Below are 18,333 nucleotides of genomic sequence, written 5' to 3' on the forward strand. Positions count from 1 at the left end.
AGGTAACCCGGGCTCAAATGCCAGCGATGGCTCGTCGACACAAATTCCGCACGGCTCGCACCGATCACAGTTCTAACGTAAAATATCCTCTGTGGTAAACGGATGGGTTAGAGTTCCCTTGCCGTCGGGGTAGACATGGGAGTTTTTCATGGTTTTCTTCTCCATGTAAGGCAAATGCTGATTTTTTTTCCATCAAAAAGTCCTCTACGAAGGCAAATTTCCACCAATTCTTGCTTCAGGAGTTCCCTTGTCTTCTGGATTGGGTTCACAATTAAAAGGCTACTGAGTTGAACATTGGTGATCGTAAACTCAAAATTGAGTCAGCTATTAAACAACGGTTGTAAAATAAAAAAAATCAGAAAAATGAGCCCATCTACCTTAAGGCAACTTAGAAATATAATTCAATGCTGATTTATTCTAGGCAGTTAGGCTAGGCATCTTATCCTGATTTATTCTAGGCAGTTAGCAATTGTTTTAGAGCAGTGATCGGAAGTAGAGTGCTTCAAGTAGCGAAATTAATGTAGTCGCTACTTTTTTCCGTAGTTTGTAAAATGGTGCATTACTTTTTAAAAGAAGTAGCGTAGCTAGTAGCAGGATACAAAAAGAAAAACAGTAGTTTGTAAAATAAAAAAAAAATCAGAAAAATGAGCCCATCTACCTTAAGGCAACTTAAAAATATAATTCATTGCTGATTTATTCTAGGCAGTTAGGCTAGACATCTTATCCTGATTTATTTTAGGCAGTTAGCAATTGTCTTAGAGCAGTGATCAGAAGTAGAGTGTTTCAAGTAGCGAAACTAATGTAGTCGCTACTTTTTTCCGTAGTTTGTAAAATAGTGCATTACTTTTCAAAAGAAGTAGCGTAGCTAGTAGTGGGATACAAAAAGAAAAACAGTAGTTTGTAGCGATTTATAGCGAAAGCAGCGTTTGAGCGTTAACAAGATCTATGTCTGAGGCTCGGAAAAATCGGAAATCGGTCGAATTGTTCCTGAGAAAGCGAATTTTAAATATTTGATTTTTTAAAAATTCGTTTCCACGGGAACTATAAAGTACATTTTTGCACCTGAAATCGTAACTTAACATATCGTCTGCATTAATCAATTAATTAGCGAAGTCACACCCTCAAACCATTAAGATTGACTCCCAGAACGTGCAGATCCGATCATTAGATCAAAAGTTATTCTGGGTGATCAGTTTTTTGTTTTTCGCACTGTACTTTATTTCTTGGAGGATATAAAAAAACATTGAACGCTTAAATCACAAATATTTGATAATTTCTTAAATCACTGCAGAGAGAAAGCACAGAGTTTGAAGGTTAAAAGAACAACTTTGTAAAAAGTGCTTTAGAATAAAAAATTATTTCATGTAAACATGAATTGAAACTTTTTAATATCTCCTCATATTTTACCAAGCCAATTTTTTTATTCAAAATCATTTTGAATATTGGTGAAAATTAAGTTCGCCAGTTAAGTTAGTCTTCTAAAAGTAGCGAAGTAGGGACTACATTTCGAAAGTCGTTAGTAGTCGCTACATTTTAAAAAAAAGTAGTTGTAGTTAAATACAATTGTAATAAAGTAGTTGTAGTTAACTACAAAAAAATGTAGTTCTTCCGACCACTGGCTTACAATAATAATAACTTATTATTAACAACATTATGAAGCTTCACTGCAATTAGCAGAAGCAAAACTCAGTCTGAGTAATTCGTCGCGTATTTCCTAATTTGCTTTAATGCATATAGACTGATTGTAATATGTTAAAAAATATCTGTCTGATTTTAAAGTACTGGACAACTTTCTAATTAGCTTGGAAGCGACATTTGCAAATAATTGGATTTAACAACGAGCTTACGATATTTGTATATGTTACAAAGGTGCCAACTTGCTTTGCCATGAGACCTATTTTTTCTAGTGATAGCTAAATTTATGTTTTAATGTATAATTTTTGATTTAGCTAATTAAGAATTTTGGACATATTAATATATAAATAATTCAAAAGTTCATACAAAACATGATTTAGTTCCAATTATTTAGTTGTGAGTCCTTTAAAGTGTTGGCATAATTAATTGAGATCATGCTAGTTTTAGTTCGTAATTCTACACTACTTAATAAAATCTTATACAGAAACCATGTACTACATGAATATATAATGCATGCATGTAATACAGGGTAATAACTCGAACTCCAAAACATAACTGTCTCTTTTCGTTCGTTCTTTTTTCCTTTATCATTCTTGATACAGCAGCTTTTATGGCAGTGGTTACCAAGCTATTTTGAACAGGTCTCGCTTTTACAATATTACCTCCTTAAAAAACTTTAAACATATATCAGGGGTCTGTCCAGACATTTTGTGAAAGGTCCGGTTTTTGTAAAATTGTGAAAAAATTACTCGTAATTTGAGAATATAAAATAAGCGTTAAGTCACATTCTTTCAACCAGGGTCCTGCTTTTATGAATTTGTGCAAATAGGGTCTGGTTATTGCAAAAACCTTTTTCAGGGAGTTTTTAAATTGTAAATAGATACAAGATTATGCTCAGCACTGTAAAATTATAATAAAGAAAGCTAAATTTTCAAAAATAAACAGCAATTGCTGCTTCAAAATTAGAGATGCAACATACAAATATTTGGTATTTAGCCTATACTGCTGAACGCAGAATATTCATTTCGGAGGAATAAAGGAAGAAGCGTTTGCCGAAGACAAAACTTATTCGTTTACATCTGTCTTTCTTGTTTTCGCCTCTGGGAAGGGTTTATTCGATTAACAAAACAATAATGAAGATAAACAAATTTGTGAAGCGTCCGTTTTTAAGTTAAAATATTTTGTGAAGGGTCCGTTTTTAAGTTAAAATATTTTGTGAAGGGTCCGTTCTTATGAAAAGATATTTTGTGAAGGGTCCGTTAACGGACCCAAATTTCTTCTAAACAGACTCCTGTATATATTTTATATTCTCTCAAGTTTTCAATATTTCTCAACAAGTTTTAATTATTGAACAAGAGCTTAAAAAAATCTGGATAAGTGTACTAATATTTTCATAGCATTTTCTTTACATTAACAGCCTTATTATGTTGTTAATATAAAAAGCGCATGCTTAATTGCTTCTAAGGTTCGCTTATTTATATATTCTTGATATATATTTAAGCTAAATAATCTTCAATTGTTAGAAAAATATTAATAAAGCAATGAAGTGTGTTATTAGTCTCATCTGTTTGAGATGTCCATGATTGGTTTTTCTCCGCTAATTCTTGGATACAATTTCTAATTCCATCAACTTCCAATTGATTTAAGTCGTTTTCATTTTCAACATAATCTGCTCGTAACGCTCATACTGGCTCGCAATGGAAAGTTGAGAGATAATTCTTTCTTTCAATTAAGGATAAGACTTGCACATCAGAGATCTAAATTTTGTGACTACTTTCTTTTCAAACATGTCTTATTTTGCTTGGGGGATATTTTTAAATCCAAAAAATTCATCTTGCAAAACGTCAAAAACTTTTTCAAAAGACAAACTGAATTAAATTCGAACAAATTTAACATCTCATCAGACAGCTCAATAAAGCATACCATAAAAATTTTTGACGATGCAAAATGGTTTGAGAGGAAATAAATTGTAATCATACTGGCCTCTTCCCCCTTTTTAAATTATGAAATTTCCTCTAAGTTGGAAGCCGATGATTTATACTTTATCTTAAATCGACAATATCAGGAACATACATCTTTTTTTATTTAAAGAAGAAAAACAAAACATGAAACATGGCATTTGCTTGTATTAGCAACTGTTCTTTCCATTCCATTTAGGGTAAACCTAGCCCGTCAAATTATCCAGATACATAAATAAAATATAATCACCGTTACAATAAAATACATAAACAAATAATAAATCTATATAAAATATAAGTTGTAGACAAGAAAGAATTATGTTTAAACAAATTCAATTAACGATTCGATTTCTATATGTTGTTGTATTAGCATTCTAACTTATGTGGAGAAACTCAGCTCGACCTTAACCAGCAATCTCCAGAGGTCATAGTTCTGGTGGTTGTGTATCAATGGTCTTCTTCTACTCGAGTTGAGAGCATCTCATTTATCTGGGAGGAAATGAACTATTCATTTCAATCATAATATATTATAACATATCAGATTTCGTATTACTATTTAAGAAATTGAAATAAATTTTTTTTTTTCAAATTAAGTCACAACTCACAACTGAATTTTGCAAATCTGCAAAGCAAGACAGGTATCAAAGAAAACGACACGTTGATTTTGGTATGAATTTTTTCCCTCTCAATTTTAACAAAGAGGAGAAAAATAAAAGTGGTAATTCAATTCTTGTGGTTAAACAATTCTTATTCAAAATATATCTTTTGATTTGCATGAAATCTGTAATATTTTGATATTGTAAGCTATGTATTTTAAAATAATCACGGATCACGATTTTAAGCATATACTTAAATTGAAATTTTTTAAACATAGATTCCTACTGTCTGCGATAAATATTATACCTTCTATAAAATTTCCGTAAATAAATCTAAGTCAAAAAAGAAAAAAAACTATCTTAAGCTTCAATAAAGTGTTTCTATAATAACGAGATGCTTTAGTTTGATTAACGAACGTAGGTAAAAGTTAAGCTTTAAGTTTCTGTAACTTAGAAGCAATGGCTCGTTCCATTACGGTTATTTTCTTTCTTTCTTTTATTTTTAGTTATTTATTTACTCATTTTAAAGGCGAGTGAAAGTTGTTGAACTTTAATTACTCATCCTGTGTTTTATTGTTTGTTATTTACTTATTAACGTTAAGTTGAAGCATTTATTTAATCACGCTGCGTTATCGCTATAGGTATTTCCGTTGCACCTGTATTCTCAGTGCAAAAACGCTTTTTTATTTCTGCATGTTTCTTGCAACTTTTTCGATATATTATTGAGATAGAATTGAATAAGTCTATCTGGAAACAAAATGGTTTTAACAAAAAAATTTTTTTTAGAGTTTATTGTAATGTATAATTTTCTCTCTAAAATTACATTTATTTAAGAAATAAATAATATTCGTTGTGATGTTTCTAAGTGTGAAAAATTATCTTGTAATTGTTATTGTTAATTTTACAAAAAGTTATTACCGAAACACTATGGTGAAAATTACAGCACTTTTTGGTTATCCCATAAAGCCAGAAACACGGTAAATTTTACCATATTATAGTAACTTCGACCATACTTTTTTCTCGGTGTAATTTTTTTATCAGCTTTATTTCTAACATGATTTAATTTTTTTTGTAACATTTTTGTAGCCACTAAAATCTACAAATCAAAAAAGAATAATACTAAAAACTCATCTTTTCTTATACCAAAGCAAATTCAATCAAAACTACACCTTTTGGCTTCCGTTAAAAATGCTTTTGATATTCAAAACTATTTTTTATACGGCTATTTCCATAAAAAAAATTTAATTTCCTGAATAGATGCTTTCTGTTCTCTGCTTATTTTACAGGATGCTAACTTTTTTTTTTAAACACTATATCATGTGTTACGTAAAAAATTTAGAATCACTGATAAATTATCAGATTTCGATGCTAAATATTTACGGTTTCAATCAGAGTACAATTATACAAGTATTTCGCTTAAATAATTCCAGTTCTCTCAAAGTTTGGCTACTTCTATCTAACTTTACTTCTCGCTTGCCGCTTTTACCTCATCCTCCAGAACAGAATGATCAGTGATCCGATAAGTGAAAATGACTTCAAAATCCATTCCCTCATCTAGTTAATGATGAGAAGTCATTACATCCACCTCCTTAAATGCACAGGCATATTTAATATTCCATAATTTGAAGTTCTTCGCTGGAACAACGCCAAAGAACTGCCTGGACTATTAGTTTTAGGAAAGGTAACGGGATCTATAACTCATATTCTGAAAGGTTTCCGCTTTTTTTCCCTTAACTATAATCATAGCAAGAGGTTTAGCATTTACGTAATTTAATGGTTCTTGATTTAGTCTTCCGATTTGATTATGAATCACTCTTTCAGAAATATTAATTTGCTTTTATAAAATAATTTTACTTGTATTGTCACTTTTTCCTAAAACAACACTTGTTTTGAATAAAAGTTGCGCACGCTTAAAAAAAAGTACTAATATTAACATAAAAAAAAAACGATAATTCAGCATTATTGAAAGCCGTTGAGGGAAAAGTTTAGAAAACGGGTGGTAATTTCTACCATATTTTCTCAAAATTTTTCCAGTTGTAATGTTTGACTCTTGGTTTGATAAATTTCTTTGAAATGATTTTGAAAATCTCAGCGTATAAAATAACTCTAACATATCGCAACGTAACATAAAAAAAATAGTGGTCCAAAAGCGTTTCTCATTGTTTATCTTTGAATTCTTATTGGTCGTCAATAAATCACATGATATGGTACCTTAATAAATGAAGAAAATCCAAATTTCTTTGGTTTCCATCAGTATAAAATTAATAAAAATTATGAAGGTATTTCTATCTGCAAAATATAATTTGTTATCCCTTATTTAACGATATTTTCCTGTAATATTTCCTTTCTTAGTCTTATTCTCTGCTTCTACTACGTTTTTGATCTTGATTATCACCCTAAATTAATTGTTTTTAACTAAAAGCAATGTTCTTTTATTACAAACTCTCTTATGATATTTCCTTGTTGCACAATATATTACATGAATAGCATATTTAAATCAGTATCTAACTTATTAACAGTTTTATAATTGTTGAACAGTAAATAAATTAAATTAACTTTGAGAACAAATTTCATGTAAAACTATTTATACTCTATTTCAAAAACTTACATACTCTATTGTACTATCAAAACCTGCATATTATACTATGAAAACCATAAAAACTAGTCAATGCATACAATTAAAATTAATTTATACAAAATTATAAAATATTTCTAGGAACCAACTCTTCACGCTATTACTAAATAATCTCTTAGGCACGTAAAGAGTTCTTATAATTATAAAATATGAAGGTAAAGTTGCTTTGGTAAAAGAACAAAATTAGGTTAAAAAGATGTAGTCCTGTTTACTAATAAGTATGTAGTTAATTTAGAGATGTAGGGTAAACTGACCAGTGAAGGAACACTTAAGCTTCGCTTGCCTTTTAAAAAATCATATTAATTTCAAAATTCGTAATTTTAGTTAAATGGCAGTGTCAACATATTTGTTACTAATTGCAAATTACGTAAAAAAATTGCAGAGAACTTACATAATATTGTTTTAAAGTTTTGGAGGTTCAAATAACAGGTAGTAAGAAGACCTAGTGAAGGAACAGCTTTTACCAGTGAATGAACACCCAGTAAAGGAACACTTAATTTTGGTTATTTTTTAATGCTTTTTATGAATTTATAAGCCATACAAATATTTAAAAACAAGCCTATTCTTGAAATTATAACATATAAATACTTAGAAAATGTTAACTTTTTTTTTGTAATCATGAATTGAAAATTAAAGTGTCAACATATTAACACATACTGTTCATTTACTGGGAAATATATGCCCAGTAAAGGAACATGCCTGTTCCCTCACTGGTTAGAAGTTGTTTTTCGTATTTTTAATATACTTTTGATGCGGAACATCACTAAAGGTACAAGAAAATTAAGGTTTATCTTTTATTTCATTAACTTAGAAAAAAACCCAGTAAAGGAATACTTGTTCCTTCACTGGTTTTTCATCGTTTGGTGATTCAGTGAATAAACACCCCTTTATCTCAGTACTTTATTATGCTATGATGCTTTAAAAAAATAAAACGTAACTTCAATAACTATATTTTGAATTCTCTTTTTCACAGTGAGAAAAATAAAACTATTACATGCAATTAATTCCACTTCAAACATATACATGCAAACACTCACCTTATAATTTTTTCAAAGAAACAAGGTGTTGCAGAGGTAATGACAAATTCAAAATTTTTTCCGGAGAAGTCTATTTGACCAGGTAATCCAAAACATTGCTAGATGACTTCCTATTGTTTGGCAGTAAGCTATTGTTACCAATCAATCTAAAGAAAAAATTTCAAATTCTTATTTTTAATCAATATATATGAAATGTTCCTTCACTGGGTAGTGCTCCTTCACTGGTTGGTTTATCCTACAACTTTTCAAATAAAACAAACAATTCTCATTGACCACTTTTTTGTTTGTAATTTTCCGAATGATATCATGATATTATATCTCAAGTATTCTAAGTATTTTTTTTAAATAATTATACATAATGCGTTAGAGTTTCTATAGATTTAAACCTTCGCTAAATATAGATTTAAAAATAATCGTAAATGTGTCAAATAAAAGTTATTTAATAACCACAAGTCTATAAAATTTACAGATGAAAAATTGGTAGCATGTCATCCGAACCAACCTCGTAACCTAGAGGGGGGCCTTGAAAGGGAGAGGATCTTTAGATGATACATCGTCTTGACCTTTCTCATTCCCTGGAAGTTATAAAAACGAAATTTATATCCTGCTAAATCTAGCTGCACCCTTCACATGTCCATCAAAAATGGGTCAGAGTCAAGAGAACCCTGGGTCAGTATTCCTCACCAAATGTGACCAGGTGATTAGAGAGTTATGTAATTACGGTGTTCTATGATGTTGGAGTGATATTCGATTTTGTTCTACTGGATGAATTTTTTCTTTTTTTGGGCATGAAGATCTGGGCCGATGCCAGGATTAATTAATTGATTTTTTTTTCATGCTTAGTTTCTTTTTTTAAAATTTTTATTCTTTTTACTTTTAAGAAAATGAGTGTGACGATTCAAATGAAGATAGAGGAGATTTTAATTAACAGCAATCTATTTCTAGAAAGGTAATTGGGCAGTTTGGATTTCGTATTTTTTATTTTTTTTTAGATTGTTACTGATCTTTTCTGTTTCATTTGCTTGGAATTGTAAATTTATTTTTTCTCTTGATAAAAGAAAATCAGTTTTTCATGATTTAAGGATGCGATTGTAAATCGCTTGAATTGTTTTTAAGTTCGCATTTACCGGCCTTAAATAATTTTTTCAGAGGACAGCTAATTTGTCTTGATTTGCGCTATTAGAATTACTAATAGTGTTATAAAAATGTGATTTGGTGTAATCGCAAAACAAAAAAGCCAATGATATTCATTTATTTTATTAAGCCGCATAGTACATGCAGAAACTCCCTTGCATCTTAAAAAAAAAAAAAAAATAGAATCTTCCTAAATCAGTCCACATGCAATGCAGGAGATCTTGTTTTTTTAATATTTTTATTTTTTCCGGACTCGACAAGGCGTATCTTCAAAGTCCTAATAAACTTCATTTTAGGAAATAATAACAGCATAATAATATTAGTGGGGAAATATAATTGAAACGGTGAATTCCAAAAATAATGCAAGTTATAGAAAATATAAAACGAGTAACTCAGTGATATATTTTTCACATTACAGTTTAGTACGATATTTACTTTTAGAAGAAGATTTAGTAATGTTGTGAAAAATTAAAAATACTTTAATTACAAAATAACACTTATGTTTAAACACAAATTAAATGTTTTCATTTAAATAAAATAACTTTTAATTTTAATTAATTATTATTTCGAGTGGATCATTTGATTCGAGAAAGATATAAAGATATTTATGTCATACTCTGTTGAAAAATAAATATTGTTTCTTGCTGACGATTTTATTCCACAGTGAAACAAAAGTTAAAACTCGTTATCTTGCAATTGATTTGTTAAGGGTAAGACAGCATATGTCGCGCCAACTTTAGTGGTCCAATCAAATCCAACGTAATATATAGCTGTTTCTTTTTCAAAAAGGAATGCTCTTTATTATAATGAAGGAATGTTCCTTATTTGTTGAAATATGTCGCCAAGTCCTGCCATTCCAGTATAACTACGAAACTATAACCTTTTTTTAAAAAATAATTCTATGATATATATTGTAAAAGATATTGCGAATTAAATTTCGGTCTGTATGACGTGTCTAACTTTTAAACGATTTTATATTATTTTTAAGATCATATTTGTATAATATGAAAACGAAGTAAAACGGAACTAAATGCAGTCGCAGATGATTACTATCCTATTCTGCAAAGTAAAATTCAAAATTTTATCGACTCATGTAAAAATCTAATAAATTTACAATGTAGTTTTAAAATTCTTTTTTTGAAACTCTTTTCCTTATAGATATAAGTTGTTATAGTGATACGAATTTGGGAAAAATAAAATTTTCTCTGATAAATATGACCAGGTATTGTTTGCTATACCGAACTGATGAAAAAATGACCCACTATCACTTCACAGTGAGAACATTACCATTCACCGCTTGATTGTCTAATCTTTCTGAACTGCGCACGCTTGAATAAGTCCAAAGGCGAGCTCTAGAGCTCGAAATTATAGGCTTGGCAATAAAATGCCAGTTTTTAATATTTCTGAAGCTGCAAAGACAATTGAAAATGACTTTTCGAACTTTAGCACCTCTGGTTTAATGTGTATTATTCTAACAATCATCAATAATTCTTTGATCCTATGATGGATTCATTCTATACTGTTTTGGAAGATAACTCAATGATATGGTATAGCTTCGACGATTCGTTACGCGAATTTTCTATCTTGCAATGATGAAAGAAAGACTTTGGTGAAACAAATCCTCTAGGATGTCGCCATCTTTTCGGTGGTTTACTAATCGGATTTATTTTGTATCTTCAAGTTCGTATTAATTAAAATATTTCGTAATTAGACTTCATTATTTGAAATATACAGGGTTATTCATAATTCCCTCCGCCTGTAAGTGCCATTTTTCTTTACTACAACTGGCTTCAGTGGTACATGTTACTGCCATCTACCGGTAACTGCTTAAAATAAAAATTGAATACTTTCAGAATAATTTCATATGTTCTTTTTTGCCATATTCGTCTTCGTTTTTTTTTACTATAACACTTCGAAACCCCGGAGGGAATCATAAATAACTCTGTATATTATTTTGACTCTAGAAATATGAGGGAATAGTCTCATAATCTGAAAAATATGATCCCAATGTTTTTGGAGTCCTGTTAAACGTTTTATATCCCTAATTTAAGCTTTTTTTTTTTTGCGTGCTTCTTTATATCTCTATTTATTCGAATTAATAAAATAAAAAAATAAACAGATGATTATGAAACTAGTTTTTCCAAAAATAATACCATGAAAGAAAATTTTGTTTCGCAAATATTTATTTCTAGCAAAATATCCAAAAGAAGAAAAAAAGAAACAAGAAATAAACAATAAATCGGTATTAGTCAACGCTACAAAATCATGCTGAAAATCGAAAGGCATGTACCGATACCTCAATAATATCGCTAACATAATTCAAATTTTATTTTTATTTATAATTGTTCGTTGCCCTTCCCTGCGAATTTACGTTTTTATATAAAGCAAAACATTTTTTTGTAGAAGTTCAATCCCATTAAATTTAAGACTAACTATATTCAGTGTCATTCAGCATGATGCCATTGCTTGTGGCCAAATCATGATAATTTAAATTTACCTCTAAAAGCAATTTTTTTCATTACCTATTACTTTCAATGGACCGTGAAAAGCCTGTAGCGACACAGTACTTAAATTGAATACCTATATTAGTATATTTGTTGCGCATTGAAACAGCATCTGTGAACACAGCATCAGCAATACTTATTACCAAAATAAATTAAGCATATTGGCGTAAGAAATTTGAAAGTATGGCAGTTTTTTTTCTCATTAATTTTGCTCTTTTAGTACATAACCTTTTTTCATTTAAATTCTTTCTCTATATATTTCTCACTTAACGCAAAGACAGACATGGTATGCAGAACATAACCCAACTAATTATGCATCAAATTTCCCAGGTAAACGAAACAAAAATTTATCACAGTTACAATAAAATACATAAGCAAATAATAAATCTAAGTTAAATCAAAAACGTAGACGAGAAAGAATTATATTTTAACAAATTCGATGACCGATACTGCGTAGTGTTTAATTAACTTCACGTTAATTAACATTTTGACTGATGTGGAGATACTTTGCTTGACTTTAACAAGCCATCTTGTTTATAATCAATCAGTTGGCGCTGAGGTCATACGTGATGTGTCTGTGTATCAGTGATCGTCTTCTCCTAGAGTTTTAAATACCCAATTGGAACTAAAATATTTTTAGAATCGGGTCAGGACTCTAGAACAAACAGTTCTGGAGTTAGTAGAAGCACGCAGAAACTCTTCCTTTAATTATAAAAGATTGTTTTAGTTTTTAATAACGATAAAAAAAATTTTAGAGCGATAAGTTATCTACTGTCTTTTACATAATTTTAAACTGCTTAAATTTGAATGCCAAAATTTTAATAGAATCAGGTCCATAGTTTCCGGAAAATTAAAAAGTTGCCATTTTTTAAGTTATAGTGTTAAAAACTCTTCGTCCGATTTGGTTCAAATCTTAAATTTTTGTAGTTGAAATTTTAAAATAGTGTGGAAAATTGCACGCCTCTCAATTAAAAATTTTTTATTAAAAGGTTGTTAAAAAAAATAATATTTATTTTTCGAAATAAATTAAGAGTTATAATTGCTAAAATTATGGGGAAATTTTTTTTAAACAGTAATAATCCTGAAAAAATATTAAAAGAAAAACGTCTGTAGAAAAATAAATAAAGCCTCAAAATTAATACTTTTTCGATAATAGCTATAAAAATATTTTTTGTATGAAATTATTCTTTTTTATGTTAACGTGCTTTACAACTGCCTGTAGAACTTATTTTGTACTAATTGGTGCATGCATTACACACGTGTAGCTAACAAGGGAAACTAGGGAAGTGTGACTCGCCAATTTTGAAATAAACTAGTGGGATGTATGCCTTATGAAGAATAATTTTAGAGGGCAACATTCGTTTTGGCCCATAGAAGGTCCTGTGAGAGACAAAAAATAATTCGATATGTAGAAAAATCGGTATTTTATTACTTCAGTGCAGACTATTAGTTATTGTAATTATCTCATACTCCAATTAATTTTGTGGTACTTTCACGTACTATATAATGCATACTTATTGTCAAAATTGATTTCGAAAATTTTATATATCTGTAGTTTTTCAGAAAAACCTGTCAAGTTAATTTTAAAAAAAAATTTGACATAAAATTTTTAAATTTTTTTTTTTCAAAACATTTTCCAAATTAATAGAAGTATGTAAATGTAAATCAATTAATTAATTAATAATTAATTTGCTAATTAATTTATTAATTTTCTAATTCATTTATTAATTAGTAACGTAATTAATTAACCAATTAATTACAAATTAATTGGAGTATGAGACAATTACAATAACTAATAGTCTGCATTGAAATAATAAAATATCGATTTTTTTATATTGAATTATTTTATTATCTCTCACAGGAGCTTCTATGAGGCGAAACGAATGTTGCCCCCTAAAATTATTCCTCATAAGGCATACATCCCACTAGTTTATTTCAAAATTGGCGAGTCACACTTCCCTAGTTTCCCTTGTAAGCATAAATTGAAGCAATGATTTTAAAAAAAAAAAACATTACTAAAAAAATATTATAATTTTACTTCGCTTGATCTATCCGTTTAAATTTCATGTGGTAGGATATTTTACAGGCCAGTCAAGGTTAAACAATAATTTTATGGATCGCTAGAATTATTGAAGTTCAATGGACTTATAATTTCATTTTTGAGTGTCTGGCGAAACGTTAGCACTGTAGAACACACCTTTGTAGAAACAGCTTTCTTAAAATTGCTGAGCAATCTAACCAATTGTTTTCCCTTTTTTATTGTTTTAGTGTCAGCAATTGAACCAGGTATTCAAACAAACCGCCCACGTTGAAAGTGTACAATGTTCTGTTTTCTTTTCCGTTTTCTCAGTTCAGTAAAACTTAAAACTATTTTGAGCTTCATACTGAGTAAAAAAGAAATAAATTAATTTTTGAATTTTGGAACGCTTTGCTGCGAAAAAATCTAACCAAGTGAATGGTCTAATGAAGTGAAAATTACGAAAACAATGTAAACTTGTGTCTTTTAAGAACGTAAAAAATTAAATTATTTATCAGAATTTAATTTATTTTAGGTAATTCTAAACTATCAAAGAAGCTTAAAAAAATAAAGCTAGTTTCTTTCAGAAGATTTAGCCAACCAAAAGAAAATTTTTTTTTAAAGAAAACGTTTTAGTTTTTATTAATTTAAGTACGATGAATGAAAGGAAAATAATAACCGATTTTAATTTTTATGCCATTTTTATTCTTGTAAGATAAAATAGACAACATTTCCTTACTAAGTAAAGAATTCTGAAATTCCAAAATTCATTTATTTTGGGAATCCTTAAACGTACCTGAAGTATCACTCGCAAATCAAGCTGAATTTTTTTTTATATAGTAGGTTTTGAAATAATGTATACAAAACATCTCGTCTATTTTCATATCGATTACAGAAATACTAATTATTGACAATGAAAGCTTTGGCTAAAAAGTTTGTAAAGAATCGTAGTAATTTCTCCAAATGTGCGATAAATAATGCAGTTGGAAAACACACGTTTAGGATACTTATAAATAAATTAGAAACTTTTGTGCAACTAAAATTTACTCAAATAAATTACGTAAAAAAATTCTTCTATAGATTATAATGAGTGAAAATTAAGCTTAAAAATTAGTAAGGAATATGATAGTTTTTCCTGAAACTCGATAAAAATATTCAGAAGTATCCAGACCCTTACCTAAAATTACTTACCAACCTTTGCTCTAATGTTATAAGCGGGCCATGCTTCAGAGGTACAGTTAGTTATCTTATAATATATTTTGATATGTCCTAAATAGCCAAAAACGTAAAATTAGCAATCTTTGAAAGTGATTGTGATAACAAGAGTTCAAACCTAAGTCCTTACTTCAAGAGTTCAAACCTAAGTCCTTAAAGTAACCTTAAGTCTGTCATGTGTTTAATTATCTATGGTTATACTTAAAATGAAAACTTTCGGAATCATCAACAAATCTCTCTTATAATACTTTAAAATCAGTAAAAAAAATTACATATTAATTTGCAGTATCTATTGTTTAAGGGATCCATTTTATTAAAATTACTAAGTTGCAGGTAAATCTAACGTTACGGTCTGCAAATTCGAAGAACAATTCTAAGTGAGATCGTAATTGACTGTAACTCCTCTGCAAAACTAAAGTTACTATTAGAGAGTAAGATTTTAAAAAGAAATTTGTGTTCCATTTCCTCCAGTCAAAAGATCGAACTGTAAATAATAGCCACCCGCTGAAACACTTTTAGAGAACTTCCGCCTGCCGATTTTATCAAAAACGCCGGCAGCTGGACACAATGCTAGGGAATACGGAAAGAAGATGGCGGAGTTTATTGAACCTTTAGCATTTGCTATGACTGGCCATCTTTTTATTTGTTTTTTTAACTCCCCGATTATGGTCATTCCTCTGTTTGGTGAACAGACCCCATTACACTGACATGGGTTGCTTTTAGCGATTGAGTGAATGTAAAATTGAAAGTTGAGATGATTGTTTTGGCGTGAAAAATACCCACTTTCGAATGCACGCTAGCTTGGCGGTGCCTTTATCGTTTTTATTCAATCCGAATTCGTAAATATGAAATACAATAAATTAAAATTCTTGTGCCTCGTTTGATTTGAGAATAATTTGAAAATCGTTTGATCGAACAAGTTTTTAAAAAACATATTGTTCAAAGACATTTTTTTTTTTAAATAAGCCTTGGCTTAAATAAATTTCACAGTTTGTTAATTCTTTAATTGTCTTCGATGTAGTGATAGTTTACTTTGTTAATTTGTAATCATATTATATTTTTAAATTAATGTTCTAGATCTGTATATAAGAATTTCTTTAGAAACATAATCGTTGAAATCGTTTGATTGAACAAGTTTTTAAGAAACATATTGTTCGAAGACATTTTTTTTTAAAAAATAAGCCTTCGCTTAAATAAATTTCACAGTTTGTTAACTCTTTTAATTGTCTTCGATGTAGTGATAGTTTACTTTGTTAATTTGTAATCATATTATCTTTTTAAATTAATGTTCTAGATCTGTATAAGAGAATTTCTTTAGAAACATGTTCGTTGAAATCGTTTGTAAATCGTTTGATTGAACAAGTTTTTAAGAAACATATTGGTCAAAGACAATTTTTTTAAATAAGCCTTTGCTTAAATAAATTTCACAGTTTGTTAATTCTTTAATTGTCTTCGATAGTTTACTTTGTTAATTTGTAATCATATTATATTTTTAAATTAATGTTCTAGATCTGGATACAAGGATTTCTTTAGAAACATTTGATTTCTGTAAATTTTTAATCTTTCCTTCGTTTTTTTTCTTTCAAAAATGATTATTAAAAATAAAACAAAACTTTTCTTCCCGCTGTATAAAGTTTTTGTTATGCAATAAATTTTCACACAATATTGAATTTTCACATAAAAATAACTTATATTAAAACAAATAAAAATAATACTTTATTTTTCAAATATTGTCCTTTTAAAATTGAGAGGTTGAGACTCAATTTCAAATTTATGCTTTGATTGAAAAATGCTTTTTTGCTGTTAAAATTTTTAGATTATTGGTTTAAAACTTATTGGTCGCAGCATTTGTCGTCTCCATTATAAAATACCTATATTACCTAAAACAAAATGTTAAACTGTTTAACAACAATATTTTGCGCTTAACGTTTCTGTTGCCTTTTATTTTCGTTTGATACAGCCTGAAACATAAAAAAATAACTGTTCTTAGCGTTTTTTAATACTTAGAAACCATGTATAAAAAAACGTAATACTTAGAAGCGCAAAAATTCAACTAATTCAATTCGGAAGTAATTTCCTCGTTTAAATAGTAATCATAAATTTATTAGTATTAGTATACAACTGTTAAGTGCTGTGTGAACCGAAGTGCTTTGAATTTAGTTTTAATGGCACTAAAATCAGACTCGGCTCTACTACGCCAAATGGGAACTGAAGTACGCACTTTAATTAAGCTGCTTAAACGTTAATTGTTGTAATTCGAATTTTATGCGAGTCGTTTTATCTGGATAAAATATAGTAGGTATTCTAGTAGTCATTGCTTTTATTTACCAAAACTCGGCAGACTAATTCGAAGAACTCGGCAGACTAATTGATTTTAAGAATTTTTCTTTATTTTTTCACTACATGTACTTGATATATATTTTATAAACATCATTTTCTTTGGTTTGATAGTTGCTTGCGGCAAGCACAGTGGTCAACAAATTCCATTCTTTATTTCGCAGGTTTTATTGAAATTCCAAATGTGTTATAATTAAACAATATTAGATAATATCCTCATTGGTAGCCGGATCATGGTTTAGAATCCCCTTACCGTCAGGCTAACCGTGGGAGGTTTTAGTGGTTTTCCTTTCCATATGATGCAATAGCTGGTTTATTTCATCAAAACGTCCTCCACGAAGGCAAGTTTATCTCAGAACTCGATCTAAGAGATCCCTTGTCTTCTGGATTGGGTTCAAAAGTACAAGGATACAGAGCCGTTAGGGATATTGGTAGTCGTAAACTCAAAATTGGGTCGGGTGTTCAACGACGGTTATAAAATAAAATAAAATATTTTATACATATGAGCACAATGGCAAATTTGTACTGTTCGTTGAGTAATGCGTACAATGTGCTGAGTAATGCTCTCAATGTGTTCAGTAGTGGGATGTGTACAATGCCAAATGTGTATATACAAAAACAAATTATAAAAAAATGGATAAATAATCTGTGTGTTTAGTAACCATCACCCATTATATATGTTTTTAGAATACTTCGCATATCAAAGTGAAATTTAGGTATGATACACATTAGAGGTCGCAGAGTATTATTTAAGCGAAGATAAAAAGAAAACGCCATTTAAAAATGGCGAATCACTAATGAGGAAGACGAAATTCAAAACCTGCTTGATTGCTGGTTGAAACTTGAAGTTTTTTCTAATAATCATCTTTCAATTTCTTTGTCCCTCGTATGATATTTTTAATGCCACCTACCTAAATTTTAATTTGCCAGATTTCGGTTGCATTTTTTTATCGTTAAAAGATTAACTTGCGATCCCAATTATGCTTATTTTCATTTTACTTCCTTTTTGACGAGCATTATTAAAATATATATTAAAGGTGATTATTGTGAAACAACCTGTAATACTGTACCAGGGATGGATCATTTCATAAATTTTAGATATCCTTTTTGCTCCAGTAGCCCTCTCTAATCCGACCTTAAAATATGTATATTATTGCTATTAAATTAAGTTTCCAAACTCAACGAAAATGTAAATGGTCATAGTTTCATAATTTGTAACTTATTTTATTATGAATTTACATGATGTAAAATATTTTTTCTTTTCT

At 29.2% G+C, this 18,333-nt stretch overlaps 1 protein-coding gene across 4 annotated transcripts in view; it reads left to right on the top strand.

The window, feature by feature from the left end:
* LOC107439600 (uncharacterized) overlaps positions 1-18,333 on the top strand; it is a 91,532-nt gene that overhangs the window by 68,723 nt on the left and 4,476 nt on the right. The window contains exon 1 of one of the 4 annotated variants that reach the window (XM_043048634.2): positions 10,396-10,675. The exons of the other annotated variants lie outside the window; for them this stretch is intronic. The gene's annotated coding sequence lies outside the window, so the exon portion shown is untranslated. Of the gene's footprint in view, positions 1-10,395; positions 10,676-18,333 lie in introns of those variants that run through there. 4 annotated transcript variants of the gene reach the window in all.

The sequence above is a fragment of the Parasteatoda tepidariorum genome, chromosome 3, assembly GCF_043381705.1.
Source record: "Parasteatoda tepidariorum isolate YZ-2023 chromosome 3, CAS_Ptep_4.0, whole genome shotgun sequence".
Taxonomy (NCBI): domain Eukaryota; kingdom Metazoa; phylum Arthropoda; class Arachnida; order Araneae; family Theridiidae; genus Parasteatoda; species Parasteatoda tepidariorum.